The sequence below is a fragment of the Pleurodeles waltl genome, chromosome 4_1, assembly GCF_031143425.1.
Source record: "Pleurodeles waltl isolate 20211129_DDA chromosome 4_1, aPleWal1.hap1.20221129, whole genome shotgun sequence".
Lineage (NCBI taxonomy): Eukaryota > Metazoa > Chordata > Amphibia > Caudata > Salamandridae > Pleurodeles > Pleurodeles waltl.
In genome coordinates this window covers 748,472,529-748,492,676 of record NC_090442.1, presented here as the reverse complement: position 1 = coordinate 748,492,676, position 20,148 = coordinate 748,472,529, and the positions used below count along the sequence as shown (strand labels likewise).

Here is a 20,148-nt window from a genome sequence, read left to right as displayed (position 1 = left end):
AGGACCGAGGACACTGCACCACTGTTTTCCATTTCTCCCTTCTGCCAATTGACAAAGTTGTCACACAACAGAATGATGAAGACAGTGCTCTTTAATTGAAGGACAGTTCGGTGCTTTCACACAACAGTGCATGATGTGCAGCACCACTAGAAAGGAAGAACCAGTACACCCTTTTACGGACCAGCTGATATGAATTCATCCATGGTGAATACGTCCGTGTTGTGTTAGTGACCAGCACAGCGTTCAGGACTTTAAAAAAAGCCACACCTCCCCTAGTGGGCTCCGTTAGGCGAAAAAGAGGCCTTAACCCTGGGTGGGATGAGAATACAAATGGCCCAAAAAGGACACCACTTGCCCAGTTGGGTGGTCCTTCCCAACGCTACCTGTGAGCACATGCTGTAGTCTCCCAAGAGATGGCCATGGACACAGAACTGCCTTTGACAGGATAATCAGGTAGCTTGAACAGTGGAGTCAGGCAAGGGTCAAAGCAATGCACTGTAGACTGCTCAAGGTAGATCACCATATGGCCCCAGAAAGGTATCACTGCAGAAGAACCTCGAGCACATTGCAAAGAAATATGAATACCACCGCTCTGAGCTTAAACATTATGCGCACAGACAGGTGCTCATAACACAAAATGAGAATTTAGCATGTCTACTGAATGTTGGACTCAATTATACCTGTGGGATTTTATCTCGTAATTATCTGTACAGCCTGAAGTGGTAGGGAAGACCGCTCCCCCATCCCAACCCCCTCACTCGGCAGACACTCATTCAACACTTTCCCAGTTACAGGGCAGCCAATAAAGGGGGGCATCTGCTATGCTTGCATGTCTGTGATACAGACATGGGCCACTGAAGGAGACAAGCTGCCGATGAATCAATGCACTGATGGATGTCGATGTAAAATCCTAGATTGAAAAACACGCTTGAGACACGTAAAATTAGGGCACAACTAGAATAGAGGGGTTTAGCTGGAGACTTTAAGAGATGAAACGTCTCTTTTGCAGGCATTTCCAGAACTGTTCACCTTATCACGATAGAAATTGGGTTGACTTGCCTCAGTGGCCATCATCAAAAATCTTTCCAGCTCTGTTTTTGCTATGCCAAAAGTAGTCCACTGCATGACCACTACCCGCATACGTATTCATCAACAGTTTATGCTGCAGAAAGGAACAGTGGGTGTGTGTGTGTATTTATAGCCTGTGCTGCGTCCATGACCACAGGCAATCACATTTATAGCTGGGAAGAGTTGATCAGTCGAGGGCCCCTAGTGGCTGCTCTGCAGGCTCACTTCCACCTAGCCCAGTCTCGCTGCACAATGAACTTAGCATTCAAATCTGCCCAAACCAAAAATTTACAGGAAATCTGCTCCCAGAAGTAACTCTTCGTATAAAAGGGCTAAAGAATACGGAACAAAGCAGTGGAATTCAGGCACTTAAAAGTTAAGATTATACAGGCCCAAGCTTTTTATAGGATGATAGGTGGCCAGTCTGTAGGCTACCAAATGGTTAAGGGCTGGATTCCATTTACTTCTAAAACCTATGAAAGCAACGTATGTGGAAATGTAAACTTTTTGCAAAGGACGCCAACTGCTCCCTGTAACCTTGGTGGACGGAAAGCAATTCAAATGTATATTTTGTATCAGGGCTGCACAGTAAGCACAGCCATTTCCATAAGTTTATTTTAGGCATCATTTAAGCCCTTTAAATGTGTGAAAACTAACATCTTAACTCTTTAAGCTGATTGGAGGATATTTACTTAAGGCTACAAGTAAAAAAGACAAGTACAAGTAAAACCCATGGTTTTAAACTGGTGGACCATCAGGTGATTGAGGTAACTAAGGCATTTTCAATCTACCTCGGCCAGTGCACCAAAGACTATCTTTTCCAGGGTGAGCTAGCGGTACTGAAAATTGTGCACAGATAAGGTCCACCTCCTGCTATCAAATGCCTTATGTAAAAATCAGCACACTTGAATTTCCAGTTTTGCAAATAAATTACACAAATGCCTTTCATCTTTTTCATTATACAATTTACATACATTTGTCAAACAGTAGGAACAGACTAAATTAATCGCTTCACCTAACACGCATTAGACGATGTGAATATATGTGCTTCCAACACAGTGACAAAACTGCTTAGTACCAAAGTTAACAAATTTGCAGGTGTTTTGAAGTACAGAGTAGTTAAAAATCTAAAAGCTAAAGGGGGAATCTCAGAGCAACTAGTCAATTTTTTTCCCCAAAAAGGTCCATGTGAGGAAATTCGATTCTGAGCCTCAGACACACCTATAAGAACAAGGGGATTTGGCTTAAAACATTGAACATATTAAGGGGGTATACCCCGTAAAGCTGGGGTTGTCTTGTGCCAACTGTTACCTATGATTTGGCCACAGAACACTGAAAGTGGGGTACACAAGCAACATTAGAACCACATGTTCGTCTAGGTTTTTAGTGGCTGAAGTCATCAGTATCAGGAACATGAGCTCCACATTGCACTGGGTTTCAAGGTCAGCCAACTTAGATCCTTGAAAGACTTGCAGGTCTTTAATCCGTGCTCATGCTTAACAGAATGTTAACGAACCTGCTCACTAGAAGCATGATTAGCAATGTGATGTGTGCAGAATTTATCTCCGATGGAATGCATGAGCTATATCCGAACACTCCAGTAAAAACCTACTAGAACCACCAACGGCACCCTTGATGCACTTTCCTCGAATTCACAGAAGACAAATAGAAGTGTTAGGCCTTCACAGACAAAGGCAGAACTCAATGCGAATACAAGGGCACTGTGGATGCTATGGGGGAGGAAAACAATAGAAGAAAGTTCCCATGAGTCAGACGGCCAAGATCTGGGATTGATCCTTGACCTGTGGCACATGGAAAGAGAGGGGTGCTAGTTACACTACAAGAATAAGTTAAGTGTGACTACTATGTACTACTCACAGGAGTGATCTCAATTTAAGTACTGGGCTCAATTCTGAAGGCCAAATAGCAACAATCACACTGAATTCTAGTGGAAATGCAAAAAAGTGTGGAAGGACAGCCACGTGAAGAGCTGGGTCCCTTTTGAAGAAGCAGAACGTCTGAACAGGTTATCTGGAGGAAAGATGGTAGGAGCCTTAAGCCAAACTCATAGGACATTTTAGACATTCGCAGAGAGACTAGAGGGAAACAACACGCAATTTAAGAATGAAAGTGGGGAAGAGGATATATATTCTTATCTCTCAAGGGAATATGAAGGAAAGGGGATTAACACTTTTCGCAAGATCTTGATGCAGAACATGAGTTGTCAATGAGCCAAACCATTGAAAATTACAGTTTTAGAACGTATTTATTTTGTATTTCTCTAGCATGAACCAGGCCAGTGCAGGCATCACAGCACAATGCAGTAGTTCTGCATGATGCTGGGGCATCAGTGGGCAAACCAGAAAGGAACATAGGCTTTACTTGTGAGGGAGACAAATGAAGCAAAAGGATTGCAAAATGTCTATACATGTGCAAAATTAGAGTCATTTGCCTTTGATAGTTACAGGAAATGTCAACAATTTTTTGTGTGATTATGGGAAATGTAAATCTATCCATTGGCATTAAATTTTAGCGCATTTATTTTTGACGCAAGAATGCATTCTGTGTTAATGCATTGCAAAAAAACAAAAGTAACTTCAACAACAGCTGCTTGAGTTCTGTTGTTCTTGTGCATTCATAGTCAATTTTTAGTGCAAATGGCATGCAATTACATGAAACAGGATAATGACGTCATGTGGGAAATTTCCCTTAGCAAGCATAATATGAAATGTCTGCAATTATGTGGGAGTAATTTAAATTTCACGTAAATTTAATGTCAGGCGTTCCCTATTGGACCAGCCAGTGGCAGAATGTTTGGACAATCATAATGAGACGAGGTAGTTAGCGTTGTGGATAGGAGATCCAGTAAACCAAAGGTTATCTTTGACTTGTATAAAATAGATACCAGATTCAGTGTTTGGCTCCCACCTTGGAACCAATCTGTGGCCTGAACTTGTCCCAGTTCACCCTGGCATAGAGGCAAGAGCATCACATCAGGCAGACAACTTACGTGCAACTATAGACATAGAAGAATAAAACTGCAAGGCATTAGAGCAATTAATTCAGTCTCTGGCAACAGTTCACTGGATTATATTTAAGAAAGCAAACGTCACTGGCGAGAGTAAAGTCCAAGACCAAGTCCTTATCTGAGGCTACGTTACACATGAGCCCTGTGTCTGTTGCAGAGTTGCACAACTCATCTAGTGGCAATTTACCTGATGTACAATGTGTGCACTACTTGGAGGAAAGCTTTCAAAATCAAACATGGCACTTGGAAAGTAATGGCATATAAAGACGATAAAGGCAAATCATCAAGTGTGGGTTTGGTGTATGTGATGAGATCACAAGAAATGTAGGTAGAGTTTCGTGCGCAGATTGAATCATAATTGCTGATAAGATTACAATGGCCAGTTGGAAACTTTTTTTTTTTTTTTTTTTTTAATTTAGCGTATGGACTCTGGGATGTAAAACAGTCTCTGTAATATCGCACATTTTTAATAATTCATTCATGGTTTCAGGACCTGCATGTGACAAGGTTATGTTGTGAGTAGCACACACTTTTTTGGGTGCAAACACAATCATGTTTTATTAATCACACCTATCATTTGAGGTTCCTAAAGTGGGCATTTTCTGACACATTACCATTTTTGTAACTCGTGGTGGTGAAGGGCTGGTACATACGCATTTAAGTGCCAAGTGACAGAGGTCAGGAATGTAGAGATGCACAGAGGCACTTAACATTAGGAAAGCAGTCTTGTCCCAATCTTCATATCCTCCATGTATGTCACTTTCTTATTTGCATTTCCCTTTAAGGAGCAAGCTGACGAATGGTGTCAAAAGAGGTCTCAACGTCCAAGGTGCCTTTATCAAACAAAGCAACCTTCTAGAGCTACTATTGTTGGAGATCCTTAGGGATGCAGGACTGAGCAAAGTGAAATGTGTTTTTCTCTCTATACTTAATAGCCCCTTAATGACACAAAGGACTTTTTTCAGTGAATTAGAAAGAAGCAGAAATCTTCCATTCATAAGGGTCTTTTATTCAATATTTGCAAAAAGGTCAGTTACATGTTGTCCAACGAGGACGACTAATTACAGAAAAATGATTGACTGATTCTTCTCGGTCAGGCCAGGAAAATGTCAATATGTGGTTATGTATTGGCAAAAGTGGTAGTTACCTGAGAACCTACGTGTTAAGGGTGACCTTAATGAGCATAGATGTCTGCAGAATCGTGAAGTGTGGTCTGTAACCCATTTGGAGATGCAACTGTGGAGTGAAGCCCAAACTCGACGTCTGTGGTGTACCATCAAATAATGGGAGGAAGTCGGCTGTTCTCATCACTATAGAAAGATGAAAAATGATAAAGATGTGGATGGCATGTGCATGGATTGCCTAACTTTCCTTCTCGTTTGTTCGTCAGTCTTCAGGCAGGTTTCTGGTGCTGAACGAACACAATAAACATTCAAGCTCAGAGAGGGGGTAGAAGGATGTACTTACACGCGCAGCGATGCCAGTGAGTGTATTCATAAATGTAATATTTCCGAGTATTATATTAGAGCCATGTGGTGATGATGTCTTAGGTGAGAATGACGGTTATCTAGATGTACATAACTGTTAGGTAGCACAAGACCTTGTGTGTAGCTGCCCAGTGAAAACTAATGGGTGGTACAAAAACATGAAGTTCAGAAGAAGGATTACCCAAAACCGGCATCTGTTTTTGTACAAGAGGGTGGCGGGAAGAGAGGGGGGTGAGGGGGGAGAGGGGAATCTGGGGTGAAAACTAGAGCTGCCCAGTAGAACCTAAGGGGCCCGAAGCTCTTTAGGGGGCCGGTGGAAGTGGGTTGGATAGGTTACCTTTTTAAAATAAGCGCATCTCCTCTTTCAATTCTAACATTAGCAGTTATGCACGAGTGAGACTGCAGAGAAAGCCGAGATAACTAAACGTCCCCATGAAACCTATTAGAAAAAGCTTCACGCAGGCATATAGACCGGAAAACCGACTAAATATTTACTTTAACTAGTCCTAGCAAGGAGTCACTTTTGCATCGTCTCCCACCTAGCCCTCACAGACTGCGATGCAAACCTCAGCAACAAGGCGAGAATTGCTGATGGGATCTGGTGACGCTTCAATGAAAAAGCAATGCAAGAAAGGGCTAGCGGAAGAGAGGGCGGGAGCATGATAATGCCTCTGGTGCTCATCAGGGAGGAAGGGTGACGCACCAATTCACCCTCCTTCCCAAGCCATGCAAGATCCAAAGTGCTCACGAGGGAATTTCACACAGTGCCTGTATGCTCCGGATCCGCAGCTCATTCAATCCGTGCTTCCCACCCCCTCTCCCACACAGAGGAGTTTCTTAGCAACACAAGAGTCCAGCTCAGAGTCCGCAAATCCGCATGGCAGCCATTGATCAGACCCAGCATTTTTCCGGCGCTAGATGCAGCCGGGCTGTTGCAAGGGGCTGGGGAATTGCCAGGAGGGGCAGGGTAGAGGGAGCGCAGTAAGGAGAACGAGGTGCTAAGGGGCAGACCGAATTAGCATGCATCTCAGGTCTAGATCGTAAACGTGGCCCACCATCTCAGCCTTATCCGCAAGAAGCTTGGCCTGGCTTCAAGCATGCGTTCATAAGAGCAGGATGAAAGCCTTGTCTGAGCGAGCTTCCACTGCCAGAAAAGCCACACAGGATGGCTGCATTTGCAAAAAAAAAAAAAAAAAGTGTTTGCCGAGTCATTCCTTGATTCTCTGACAGGTCGCCATGGGCAACTTCATGTACCACAGAAGGAAGCTGGGGGATCTCAGGAGGCTAATGGACAAAACACTGGCAGCATGAAAAAAAACTGCCATGTGCCTATGCAGAAAAGCTAGATGAGGGGGCTAGAGGGAACCTGTATGAAATATTCTTATCCAAGGTGAATGGTCCACCGACTTCACCAGTATACCTGTGCATGCAAATATGCACGCACACAGAACACAGTATAGGTCTTTGGATCCGGTGGGAGGTTACACAGGTGCTATACGAGCACATTAACCTCCAGAGGGGCTCACTATCGTACACTATGGAGCCGGGAAAGTTCACTACATACTGTATAGTTGAATTCCATAATGTGCATTGTCCGTGTCAAGATGCTTACACTTTTGAGAATATGCAGTGTACATTAGTAAAAGTCCTCTCCACGGAAAGTTAAAAGGTGAGGAAGCTGGATGGTGATAGATGTTTTTGTTGTTTTGCATTGTGTTGAGGAGATGCTTTGCTGTGGTCTGCTGTTTTACTGTATTGTGTCAAGATCTTTTCGATTTATCTTTTGTGGTGCTGTCTTAGCGCTATTTTGTTGTGTTGTAACATGAGGTGTCCAATTGTATGATTTTATCTCGCTTGGTGTAGTAGAAACGTGTTGCATAGTTACCTGGGTTTATTTGGACTTTGAGTGTTGGATGCCATTACCCCATTTTCACAAAACGCTATGTCCCTAGGGACACAGTACAGACCTATTGCCTGAACACCAGCCATCAATGCACTAATCAGGGACCATGGTTTCTTAAGTGTGTTTGCGTTGTGTTACATGTCTCAAAGACAGCCTACCTTTCAAGATCAAGAAAATGACAACCCATCAAGTGGAAAATCCCAGTATAAAATGGTGTAAATCCACACTGGCCTGAACACATGTCGAAATAGCAGCAACAAAAAAGAAAAGGGAGCTGGGATAAGCATGAACAATAAATACCACATTCATACCAGAGTTTATTTCACTGGCAGATACTAGGAGACAGACCGGAAGCTCTGAGCTAAAAGGGTCGTAAATAAATAGTAAATGCAGAGTAATGTTCTATATAATACCACTGTTGACTGCATGGGGGAGGGGGTAAGGAGGGGCATGACTCAAAAGGCACAACCTCAAGTGGGTCAGGATGTCCTCTGTCAACAATGGTAATAGGCAGTATTACACTCCATTGGTCTGCATATACGGTTTATGATGTGTTGCTTTACATACTTTCCCTAAACAAGGAATTTAAGGGGAGCGAGGCATGACATGAATAGTCAATTCCATGCAATAATTTATACCTGAATTGAGATGGCCTTGTGACAATAAGCATAGTTTTTGCCTCTGTAATGTAAACTTGTAAATCGTGAAGCAGTGAGGAGTGTTTTCTCAAATCAGTTGCAATACTGCAGTAATACTATAGAATGTGATCCTTAAAGTGGAATCATAAATGTGTGAATCTGTGTTCATCAGTACACTTGTTCCAAACTGCATAGTTTATCTCATCCATTTTTAAGGGTGCAGGGACTTGGCGAGTCCCAGTTTTCAGAAGCAATCTCGTGCACGACTGCAAACAACAAAAGAGGTACAAGGCAGTAAACAGTACTTGGGAGAATCTCTTTCCTTACGGAGGGTGAAGTGTAACACACTTCCTTTACGGATGGTGAAGTGTTGCATAGAAATGTGGAACTAAATTATGTACAATACAGCACTGTTGGCGAGGTGGCCACAAAAGTCTTCTAGTCCCTGCATCTAATGAACATGGATGTCTACGTATGCTTCATTGGTTAACTTTCACAAGTTGGTCAGGTGACCATCAGGAAAGAAAGTGTGTTCAATCAAGTGCGTTCTTTGGACATTTTTTGGCATTTTTGCATCTCTGTGGAAATCGGATCCTAGTCACACATACCACTGCCCCAGTGAGTCTATGTACATTGTAGCATGTGCGCCAATCTACTCTCCATGACACGAATACTGACAGTTTACACTAGTCATTCTCACACATCCATTAACTATTCCTTATGCCCATCTAATGCTCTTTTACCTCCACACTCAACTAAGTCCCTTTTCACATCTACTCGCATAGCTCTCACCCCTTGCCACCCGGCTTTTCATGACACGCCAGGTCTCTGCCTCCAGTCCTGAATGATTCACCTACAAGTAACTGGTTTCAGGTGGGTTAAGTCTAATGAACAGAATAAAAGCAAAGTAAGGCTATGACACTCAAAATGCATCCGGTGATCACACAAAATTTCAGGACTGGCAACAGTGTTTGCAATTACCTGGAAGTAGGTGGTCACCCTGCGATGGTCCCTGCAGACTTATAAACTTTGATGCAGCTCACCCTATGTGTACATCCATGCTGATTTGTGTACCACCCAGCCCAATTTCATGCTCTGCAGGGACCGACTGCCTGTATGGCAAGCCATACCGCCTCACATTTGGCTGTCCAAACCACTTGTCAGCCGCCTTCCTTTAAGGCCACCCATGCAGAAAGAGGAAATTATTTACTATTCATTTATGGTATTTGGAGTTACTTTAGGACTATATCCAAAAGATTTTTAGGGATGCAAAACTAGAGAGAATTATCTGGTCCAGTGCATCAATCTCCCTATATGTAACTAACTGAAATAAGATGTAAAACCGGACTCCATTCCACCAATTAGGGTAGGGGGTCTTTTTAGTCACCACATGCATTAGTCTTACAGGAACAGTAGCCGTTACTCAGCATTGGGTGACATGCTTCATCATTGGGCCATGCTCGTCAGGCCGGCACTGCAATGCCGGATGGGCCCTATTAGAGGGCTCTCTGCCAGAGATCTTTTTAAGAAAGAATGTTGGTAGTGAGTGGATGTGAGAGGGGCTGGGAAAACTGCTAAAATTGGCTAAGGGTGCCCGAGAAAACTAACTTTAACAACCTGGCACCCCTGCCAAGGCTAAAAACAAAAAAGGGAAAGTACAAAAAAAACAAGGATCTGGTGCCCTGCCAACAACTAAATATATGTCTACCACTCTTAATCAGAGATTGAGATATTATGGAACTGTGTGTGGGTATTCTCTACACTACAGAACTGCTAGTCATGGTCAACATGTTTCTCACCTAATACAGTCACACGGATCAGGTGGCGATTTTTCAGGACCTGTTGTGCCTAACCCTCACTAAGAGGGAAAAAAGCGAAACACCTATTGCCTATGTAAGAAATAACTGAAATCTTAAGTTGGAATCAAACTTCTGACTGTGGAGACCCTCCTAGGTCAGGTACATTGGCCCCTTGGGGATCGCATGGATGTTGGCCACTCTTCTATCAAGACAATTTAACTGGAGAGCGCCATGGTCAGTCTGACTAAAAGTTGTCCAAGCATCCCAGAAACTGGTTACTTTATGACATCAGTGCAGGCAAATTTGAAGGACGGAACCCCTTGTATGGTGTGAACAGTCACAATACTTGTCATTATATATCTTCAAATATGTTGTATACTTTTAAGTGTTCTATTGAATTAAATGGTTAGTAGTTGTTGGGACAGAATACACCAGAAATAGCCAAATGAGTGTTTAGCAGATAAGTATATTGTATGTCTCCCAGTCATGTACCCAGATGACGCACAGGGAGGTGGGAAAACATGGAGCATGGCATTCTTCTAGCTTGCAATCTGGAGAATGTTTATATGTAGAAAGATTCATTTTCTACCTTTCCAATGTCCCTGTTCAAGTGTGGTGAATGCAGAAGTCAAATGAGTACTAAGTACCCAAGTGTGCTGTTATCAATGGTCATTCCCACACAGCTGCATGTAAGCTGCAGCTCTACATGGCTGGCATGTGCAGCCCCGTTCTTGGTGTGTGCACATCTATGTGGTAGTTTCATGTGTATAATTCTATATGCACCCTGCTCATTGCACACCCAGACCCCATTTTCACCATGTCAATCAATACAGCTCTCATTCCATTTTCATGCCTTAGCAGCTCTCAATAGATTTACCAAAATATTCACTTCCTTCCACAAAGCCATTTGCACTGGTCCAATTTGATGCCTTTGTAGAAAGGCTGCCTTGGCGGAATCTTCCACCATACCACCTTCCATGTCAGTCTTTGTCCCTCTCCAAAAGCACCTTCTGCTACCCACACCTTTATGAACTGCAACGCAGTCCAAGTGTGCATCTACAGGACAACCCCCACCCTTGTACATTGCCTGTTGACATACTTCCTATATGGAGTGTCATACACTCACATTTTCTCCATGCCTGTTCAAATTGCGTCCTCCATACTTTTCTAACCAGTTACCTGTCTTCATGGCCACCTAGTACTCTTCCCAATGTCGGCATTAGTAGTTCGCAATTTGATGCAAGCCATGCAGCTGCCTATTCTGTGCCTACTCATGTAGCACCCTGCTCTACACCAGTCCACAGTCCTAACCTTCATAACCACACATGAAACCTCCTTCTGCATGCCTCTCTAAGCAATTTGTATACATCCCGATTCTTGAAGTCTGCCCATGCAGTGCCTTCTGTGCCCGCTAACTCCTAGAAGCCGCCTTCAATCATGGCCATGCAAGTTTGACTGCCCTCACCTGCCACCCCAGGCCCCTTTGCTACGTCCACCTAACCACCTGTGTTGGTCCATTCATTGTGTACACTCAAGCTCTTTTTTAAAGCCCCTTTACCCTACCCTGATCCCTTTCCAAAGTCTTCCCTGAGCGAGTAATTGGATGAGCTTCGGTGATGGATTCATATCCTCCGCGGAGAGCTATTTGAAACGTTTCTGAACGATGTAATCAGACCTATGTGTGAGTATGCAAAACAGACAACTGTTCAGGTGTTGATGGAACAGTTAGGTCAGCATATCAACTGCATGCATATGTGCACGTATAGACAGATCAATGCGAATGGTGTTTAGGTGATGATGAAACCATGCAGCCTTGAGTCGGGAGCTTGCGAGGTGATTCAACACACAGGCACTGAAAGCGATGCACTGATGGAAGGCCCGGCAGAATAGTACCAGCAGGGAGGGGTATGCCTAAGTGCTAACAAGAGGTTAGCAATCTTCATCTCGGCTATCCGTGTGTTGATGTAAGCGTGCTAGTCTTCGAACCTGCCAGGAGTTAGTGTCCGGGGCTTTTGCCGCTTTGATTTCGGCACCTCGTCGAGGGTAGCAGGCGCTATACAAATAACTGCAGGGGCCCGTCTAGAGCTGGTGGAAGTGTGGCAGTAATCTGCGGGGGCCCGTCCTCCTGCTGATGGATGAATAGCTGTAATAATGACTGCGGGGGTGTCAGTGTAGCGCTTTATGTAAGCGGGGCAACACTGGTACCTGCAGGGAGCTGTCCAGGCGCTGACGGCAGGTTTATTACCTGCAGGGCGCTGTCCTGGTGCTAATGGAAGCATGGCAGCCTTCGGACCCACAAGAAGTTCGGCAGCAGTGGGCAGGACATCGGCAGCTTTAACGCTTGCGAGGTGCTGTCCAGTTTCTTATCTAAGCGTACCAACAGTACTACCTGGCGGGAGCTGTCCAGGCGCTGAAAGAAGGCGTGGCAGTGTTAATGCCTGCAGGAACCGTCTTGCTGCCACTAGCACTCTAATCATGTGCAGGGAGTGATGAAGTTTGCTGACGACAGCATGCCTGGCTTTGTACGTCATGGAGTGGATTGAAAAAGTGTGGTGAACTGGAAGGCACCCCGAAAGATTGCCAGTGGGCGTCAGTTAGCAAGCTTTTCACCCATCACCATGGTGTTTACCTTAGTTTGACGTACCAAGTCTGACGGGTATGCCAAATAAGGGTCCTCTGGTCGCTGTCCCCTACGAGTTAAACCTGATCTTATTGAAAAGGCCTAGCTAGGCAGGAATCGGGCGACAGATTCTGTTTTCCCATTCATCCAATTGGAGCAGGGACATGCATGTGGCTGGTTTCTAAAGTGGCACAGCAGGCAGAAAATGAAGGTTACGAATGCGAACACTAAACGAGTGCCAGGGGCGAGACTTTTGCAAGTATTCTATCCATCATCGCCTTTGTGTTTTCCTGAGAGTTTGCACATGCCTGGATATGTGGAGGTGCTGATGTAAGCATAACACCCTTAGAACCTACACAGAGTGGTACACTGATGTGTCAGCCCTAGTGCAAGTACAACAAAATTAGGTTTTGCAGAAATCTGTGCTGGGGTGGCGCGTATTAAGGCAGGGGCCGCAAGGGTGCTGCTGTAGTGCCTACAGGGACTGGTCCTGTTGCCATCCTCAACCAGGCACAGTGAGCTGTCCATGTGCTGGAAGGAGCCTCCCAGCCTCATCTGAAGCTACTAAAGGGCGACGGCCAGTATCAATCGCAGCAGGGAGCTGTCCATGGACTGATGGAAGTGGGGCAATCTCGAGATCCCCAGGGAGCTAATCAAGGACTCCTGGAAGCAGGGCAGCCTCAGTGACAACAGTGAGCTCTCCATGAACTGATGGGAGCAGGGAGACCAGGGAGACCCGGGGACCCTCAGAGAGATGTCCTTGCGCCGATGGAAGCAGGAAGACCCCGGGACCTGCAGGGAGGCGTTCAGCTGACGGGTCCGTGGCAGCCTCCGTACTTGCAGCGAGCTGCCATTTACTGAATTTGTTAAGGTATTGGTGGGCGTCTCGGATCCAGCATAGTGCTCGCTAAGGGGCTGAACTGCGCAGAGCACAGAGTGATTTCTTTGGGTTCAGTAAACGCACACATTGCACAACGGCACGCAGTACTAGGTGAAAGGCAAAAATAAACGTACATCCAGCCTAAGTAACAGTAACCAGCGTCTAAGGGATTCATCGTTCTGCCATCTTGTGGCCAAGGGCTCTGAGGCATGCGGACTGCCAGCGCTCCGAAGCACTGCCAGAATGACAGGAACTCAGACGTTCTTGCACAAGTCTTCGACAGTCATTGCACCTCCAGACTATGTCTGCTTCCGTTTCTTTCATTCCTTTTCTGCCTGGAAACCGGAATGTTACACCGGACACCAGCTGGCTGCAACACACAATTGTTCTGTGTCCACAGCTTTGGTGATCCTGTCACAGGGAATCCCTTGTGTTTATCAACACGCTTTTAATATTCAAAACTGATTCGATTAGTTTCGTGGTTTAACTAAAGGCAGTACTTTATCATACTAACATATATGTAACCACAGCCACAAATGTACTTGGTCTGTATGAGCTTCAAGTGTGCTATCACTCAACGTAATTCCAACTAAGGTCTTCAGAAGGATGACATAGGCCTAGCTGGTTCCGACAGGATATACACATTTAAGCAGCGGACTCTACCCACCGAGTTACCTTGCACTATAAAGTTATGGCAGAAAAGAATAACGTCTGAATCCATTTCTCGTAGCTTTCCCACTTTTTATATTTTTTCTTGCCACACTTATCTTCACATCTAAACTCCGAGGCTATCCAGGCGGCAGCTCGAAAAGAGCCACAAGGCCGAATTCTAAAAACTTACCAAGTGAGGAACCCCAAAAAGTCTTCATTTCACCCTCTGCAACTTTACTTGGCAGGTTATACAGCCTTCGTATTTTGTAGTGAAATCTAACATCCCTATTAAAATCCTTGCAACCCCCTCATAGGACTCTTCTTTTCAATTAAATGTGTGTGTACAACTCCCAACCGGAAGGTAATGCTTGGAATGTCATTTTCCCACAAGAAAGACAGCCTATACCCACGATCCAATTCAAATTGACAGGTGTAAGAAAGTAGCCTTTCTAGTTTGGTTACCCCCACCTTTTGCCTGTTTGTCGGTGTGTGTGACTGTGTTCACTGGGATCCTGCTAACCAGGACTCCAGTGACTGTGCTTTCTCCTCTAAAGTTGGTTGCTGGTAACATTTTATCCCCACAATTGGCATACTGGTCCCCCCCCCCATGTAAGTCCCTAGCATACGGTACCTAGGTACCCAGGGGCATTGGGGTTCTAGGGGATCCCTGTTGGCTACAGCAGTTATTCTGCCACCCGTAGGGAGCCCATGCAAAGGGCTCCGCAGGCCTGCCATTGTAGCCTGCTTGAAACAGGTGCATGCACTCATTTTCACTACAGGTCACTACACCAGGTCACTGTAAAACACCCCTATGGTAGGCCCTCTCAGCCCAGAGGGAAGGGTGCAGGTACCTGTGTGTGAGGGCACATCTGCACTAGCAGAGGTGCCCCCACAAACTCCAGATACATTTTTCTGGACTTTGTGAGTGCTGGGACACCATTTTACACATTTACTGGACGTAGGTCGCTTCCTATGTCCAGGTACATAATTTTAACTCCAAACCTGGGCATGTTTGGTATCAAACATGTCAGAATCATACCCCAATACTGTTGCAAGTATTGGAAGTATGATTCAATACATTCTGGGGTCTCCCTAGAGGACCCCCAGCATTGCTATCACCAGTCTTACAGGGTTTTCCAGGCAGCCCAGCTGCCACCCCTCAGAGAGGGTTCTGCCCTCCTGCTGCTTGATCTGATCAAACCCAGGAAGGCAGAACAATGGATTTTCTTTGGGAGAGGAAGGTCACACCCTCTTCCTTTCGAAATAGGTGTGACTGGCTTGGGAGGGTAGCCTCCCCGAGCCACTGGTTTCCTTTGAAGGGCACATTTGGTGACCTCTGTGCATACACAAGTCCACACCGGTTCAGTGACCCACCCAGGCCCTGCTCTGGAGCGAAACTGGACAGTAGAAAAGGGAGTGACCACTCCTCTGTCCATCAATACCCCCAGGGGTGGTACCCAGAGCTCTTCTGGAGGGTCCCTGGGTTCTGCCATCATGTTTCCAAGGTTGGCACAGAACTCTGGGAGCATCTGAGTGGCCATGCAGGCAGGTGACGTCACAGCCTCCTCCTGATAGGTGTTTACCTGGGTAGGTGATCAATCCCCCCTTTTAGGGCTATTTAGGGTCTCTCTCTTGGGTGGGTCCTTAGATTCGGCTTGTAAAATTCCAGCAGGACTCCTCTGCAACCTCTACTTTGCTGCAACCTCCACTTTGCCTTCTGGCCACTGGAACCGCGACTGGACCCTCCAGGAACCAATAAATGCTGCTACAACGAAGAACACTATTCTGCAACTGTTTCCATGTCTCCTGCCAGCTTTGCAACATTTCCCCGGCCGTGCATCCTCAGAAGACTGCAACTCTTCAGCCTGCACAAGAAGGAATCTTCTTTGGAGTGAAGGACCGCAAGGCACCTACAACAAGCGACGACCAGCTGCGTGAATCTTCCCTTATCTTGAGCTGCATGGATCCGGCATTCACAGGGGGTGGTCTGGAGTAGTCCTCTTGGTCCCCTCTGCCAGCTGTCCAGCTTTGGTGGCGGTAAGCCTTTGCCTTGCCACACAGGACAGTATCCCCATGCACCATGTCTCTTGCAGCTGCCAAGGCTTGTTTGCATCTTCTCCAACGGCTCTTCCGGTGACGTGCAGCTCCAATCTCCAGTGCTCCAGTCCCCAGCACTCCATCCTGCAAAACCGAGGCTGCTGCGTGGTTCTCCGACAGCATGGGATCCTCTTTTGTAGTGCTGTGTGGGCTTCTTCTGCGACTCCTGTCCCCATCGTGTGGGACTCCTGTGGGTGCTGTCTCCACTCCTGTGGACTCTGACGTTGAGGGTCCCCTGTGACTCCCCCTCCTGGGTTGAGTCCCCCTAGGACTTGCTAGTCCCTCGCACCACTTCCACTAACGGCAGGTTTGCCGTAGCCAAGGCTTGTTGGTGGAATTCCTGCAAAGACACCCAACTGCAATCTTCCTTCCAGTGTGGAACATCATCTGCATCCATCAGGAACTCTTCTCCAGCTTCAGGGCTGCAGTGCTAACCTGTTCATCACAAGTCAACAAACTCCTGCAACTACAGCTGGGTGGGTAGTGGGTCCTACTCCTCCTGGACTCCACTGTCTCTTGGACTTGGTCCCCTCTCTGCACAGGTCTTCTTTCTTCAGGAATCCACCAATGGTTTTCTTGCAGTCTTGTCTGGGTGTCTTTCGTCTTTTCCTCCTTTTGAGTGGTTTGGGGGAAAATCCAGTGATTTACTCCTGTATTCCTGGTCCCTGGGGGGCACTGTGTTACTTACATCTGTGGTTTTCTAGTAATTTGAACTCCCAGATACACATTTTACTTACCTGGGTGGGGGTACCTTATTCACATTCCATTTTTTTTAGTACATGGTTTGTGCTCCCCCTAGGGTCACTATTGGTTATTGCTATTTGCACAGTTTTAACCCTTTCTATGCCTATTTCTGATTACTAATGTATACATTTAGTGTATTACTTACCTCCTACTGTGGGTTGCCCTTCTAGTATTTTGTGGTGGTTTGTTCCAAAAATAAAGTATCTTTATTTTTGTACAACTGAGTATTTTCTTTCATGTGTGTGTGAGTACTGTGTGACTACAGTGGTATTGCATGAGCTGTTCATGTCTCCTAGATAAGCCTTGGCTGCTCATCCACAGCCACCTCTAGAGCCTGGCTTCTAGACACTGCCTACACTTCACTAAGAGGGGATACCGGGACCTGGTACAAGGGGCAAGTACCATAGGTACCCACAACACACCAGGCCAGCTTCCGACAACAGCTCAATCTCCAAATACTTTTATTTATTTAAACAAGGGAACTAGCTATTGAGCTATAATATACTCCCTGCTCCAGCTCAATGCAGTTTCACTCATGTTTAACTGCGAGTATACCTTTAGTCTGTCCCTTTACTATACTTGGTGATTCCCATTTTAAAAAACACCTGTCAGATGGAACTTAATCACTTTTAAGCCTCCTTCAAGCATCAACTCTATAGTGGAGGCATTGTGCCAATAATGTGAAAATCTACACAGTGAGAGGTCAACGTTCACCTGGATGATGAGCCTAGGATGCTGGAGCTGCATGCTGTCCACTAAAGCCTTTTCTCTGCTCCCAGATGGGACTGAGCTCGAAGAGCTCCAGATGTGCCCGCATTAGACCGTTTCTGCAAGGCTGAAAGAACCCAGTAAAAGGACACTGCAAGGGACCAGGAGTGACTGCCCTGACCAACATACCAGGACGTCCATACAAGCACAGATTAAATGCTGCAATATAAACCAGTCATGAATCCTTGAGTAAATGGTAACCCGCAGGTTCACCAGCACATAATTCCCACCTTGAGGAGCCATTTACACCCACCTCCTCCCTTCAGTACGCAGTGAGATTTAACACATATTCCTCACTTTGGTCTTTTTCTGGTGTTCATGTTGAGCAACTGTGAGTACGGTACAAGATTCATCTAGTCAACTTCTTTGGCCCCCTTAGAGTAAGTCGCCATGATTCTGTATCCACCCAACTTTCCGAAAGTGGCCCCAGGCCTATAATGACACCAGCAATCACAAATTTTAAATCCCAAGATCTAGCCATTTGAATCATCCCTTGTAGCTCTTGCTTTAACCAGAACAGAAAGACCCACTAGAATACACAACCTCCAAGCCAGTGAATACAATCTGGGCCACTGAAAGATATTGCCCGTTTTGAGCACCAGGCAGCCCCAGCGGGGAAACCATGAGACAGGTTTCCCCAGATGTCTCTGTGATCAAACAGAATGTGTAAGTTCAGAGTTTGTCAACCTTAACAGGCTTTTGGCTCAAAACTCCAGAGCTACAACATAGGATGACCTGCCATTGCCTTCCTTTCACACATCACACCAGAGTGCTAGAACGGCCAGGCACTTCGGGGTGGACTGCTTTTTTCCATTAAATATATACCTGTAAACGAAACAGTAATTTCTTAAGTCCCGTATATCCAAGTGTGATCACAAAGGCTGTCTCACAGAGTAACCATATCACTAGGACTGTCAGGGTTTTGATTCAGGATAGGAGGGTCTTCTAAGGCACAGTACTGCTGAAACCTAACAGCCAGACTGCAGCATAAAAGAGGGTGGATCACTGGTTCAAAAGCCAGGGTTTAACTGTTTTTCGAAAACAATGGGAGGAGCAGGCACGCAGGCAAAGCAGCAGCACCTGAGAAAACTTGATTTCCTAAGTAAGCTTTAGGTGAAAGTGAAATTTGCAGCCAAGGTAGGTTTCTTGATCTTAAAGAGACGTTTCCAGCATACCCGTTGAATCTGGCGGCCTAAAATGGGAGGGTTAAGAAGCACTGCTGGCCTCTTCTCAGTAAATAAGTGGATTTAGTTATATGAAACGGTGTTCTCCTTCCTCCTCCCTCACCCCCAATATACAAATAACCCCTTCTTTTAAAATATAAAGCCATTCCACGCCAGAAGGGAGCTTTCCTGAACACTCCACTTTTCAAAATATACGGACATTTTCAGGTCATTCTACACTTGGCCACAATTGAAAACGCTCCAGTGTACGTCCTTAACTTTATAAATGGTGGCTTTCAAAAACAACTATTTCCCAGCCAGATAAAGGCTTCGCTGTCTGCCTTTTAAATGCACACTGCCTTCAGCTGAGACCGTGCGGTGTGGAATTCGTGCGTGAATAGCCCACTTCCCCACAAAAGGGACTAGTATTCCCTGACCCGGAAGTCATCATTATCCACCGCCCTGCATTACATGCACAGCCCTCCTTGCCCATGTAATCAGTACTGCATATGATTGCAAGGCCAGGGATCCTAAAAAACAGCAGTAAAGCTGCTCTCACATAAAGCCGAGGTCTCGGTACAATGCACACTAGCACATAAAAGCAGAGCTCTGACGTCACTGGCTGCCTGCAAGTCACCATGTTGTGGCTACACATCAAAAGCCCTCGCTCCTAGTGCATGCTGTGACTGCATAACTGACAACATGCTGGGGCCAGCGCCAGACTTCCGCTTGCAAACCCATGCATCATTCACGTGCGGGTGTCTCATCGGGCCACAACACTGCAACTTTCTGCACCTTACCCCAGGGAGAGAAACGTGGACAAACACGTCAGCCATTTTCAAAGCTGTTGATATATTGGACAGCAAGTGCTGAGCAAGGCCAAGCCAGGAATGCAATAAACTGCTCATCGCATCAAATCCGGCAAATAAAGTTTCTGCTTATGTAGCACTGGAGCAGTCCACATAATACCCTCCCTCGGCACTCTCTGAACTGACGTTCACTTATAAGGACACCCGTCTCCATTATCGCCGCCGCCAGGGGCTTTGCTAAGGCGTGGGGATTGGGGGGGGCATTAGGAATCAGAGAACCAAATGAAGGTTGTGAAAGCGTTGGGGGGTGAGGGGCGGGGGGTGTTAATGAAACAAGGTGGAAAGTATTTTTCCGAGAATTGTAAAGAATAGTCAACGGATCCCTGAAATGCAAATCTTGTTTAAAGAAATACAGAAATATGTGCTTCCCAATACCCACACATTGAGGCGTTTTTCGGCCAAGGATATTGTAAAATACAACACCAGGGCAAAT

The 20,148-nt window shown here is 45.7% G+C and overlaps 1 protein-coding gene across 1 annotated transcript in view; it reads right to left on the bottom strand.

Annotated features, from left to right (window-relative positions):
* Positions 1-20,148, bottom strand: part of SND1 (staphylococcal nuclease and tudor domain containing 1) — a 1,722,638-nt gene that overhangs the window by 546,946 nt on the left and 1,155,544 nt on the right. The window lies entirely within an intron of this gene.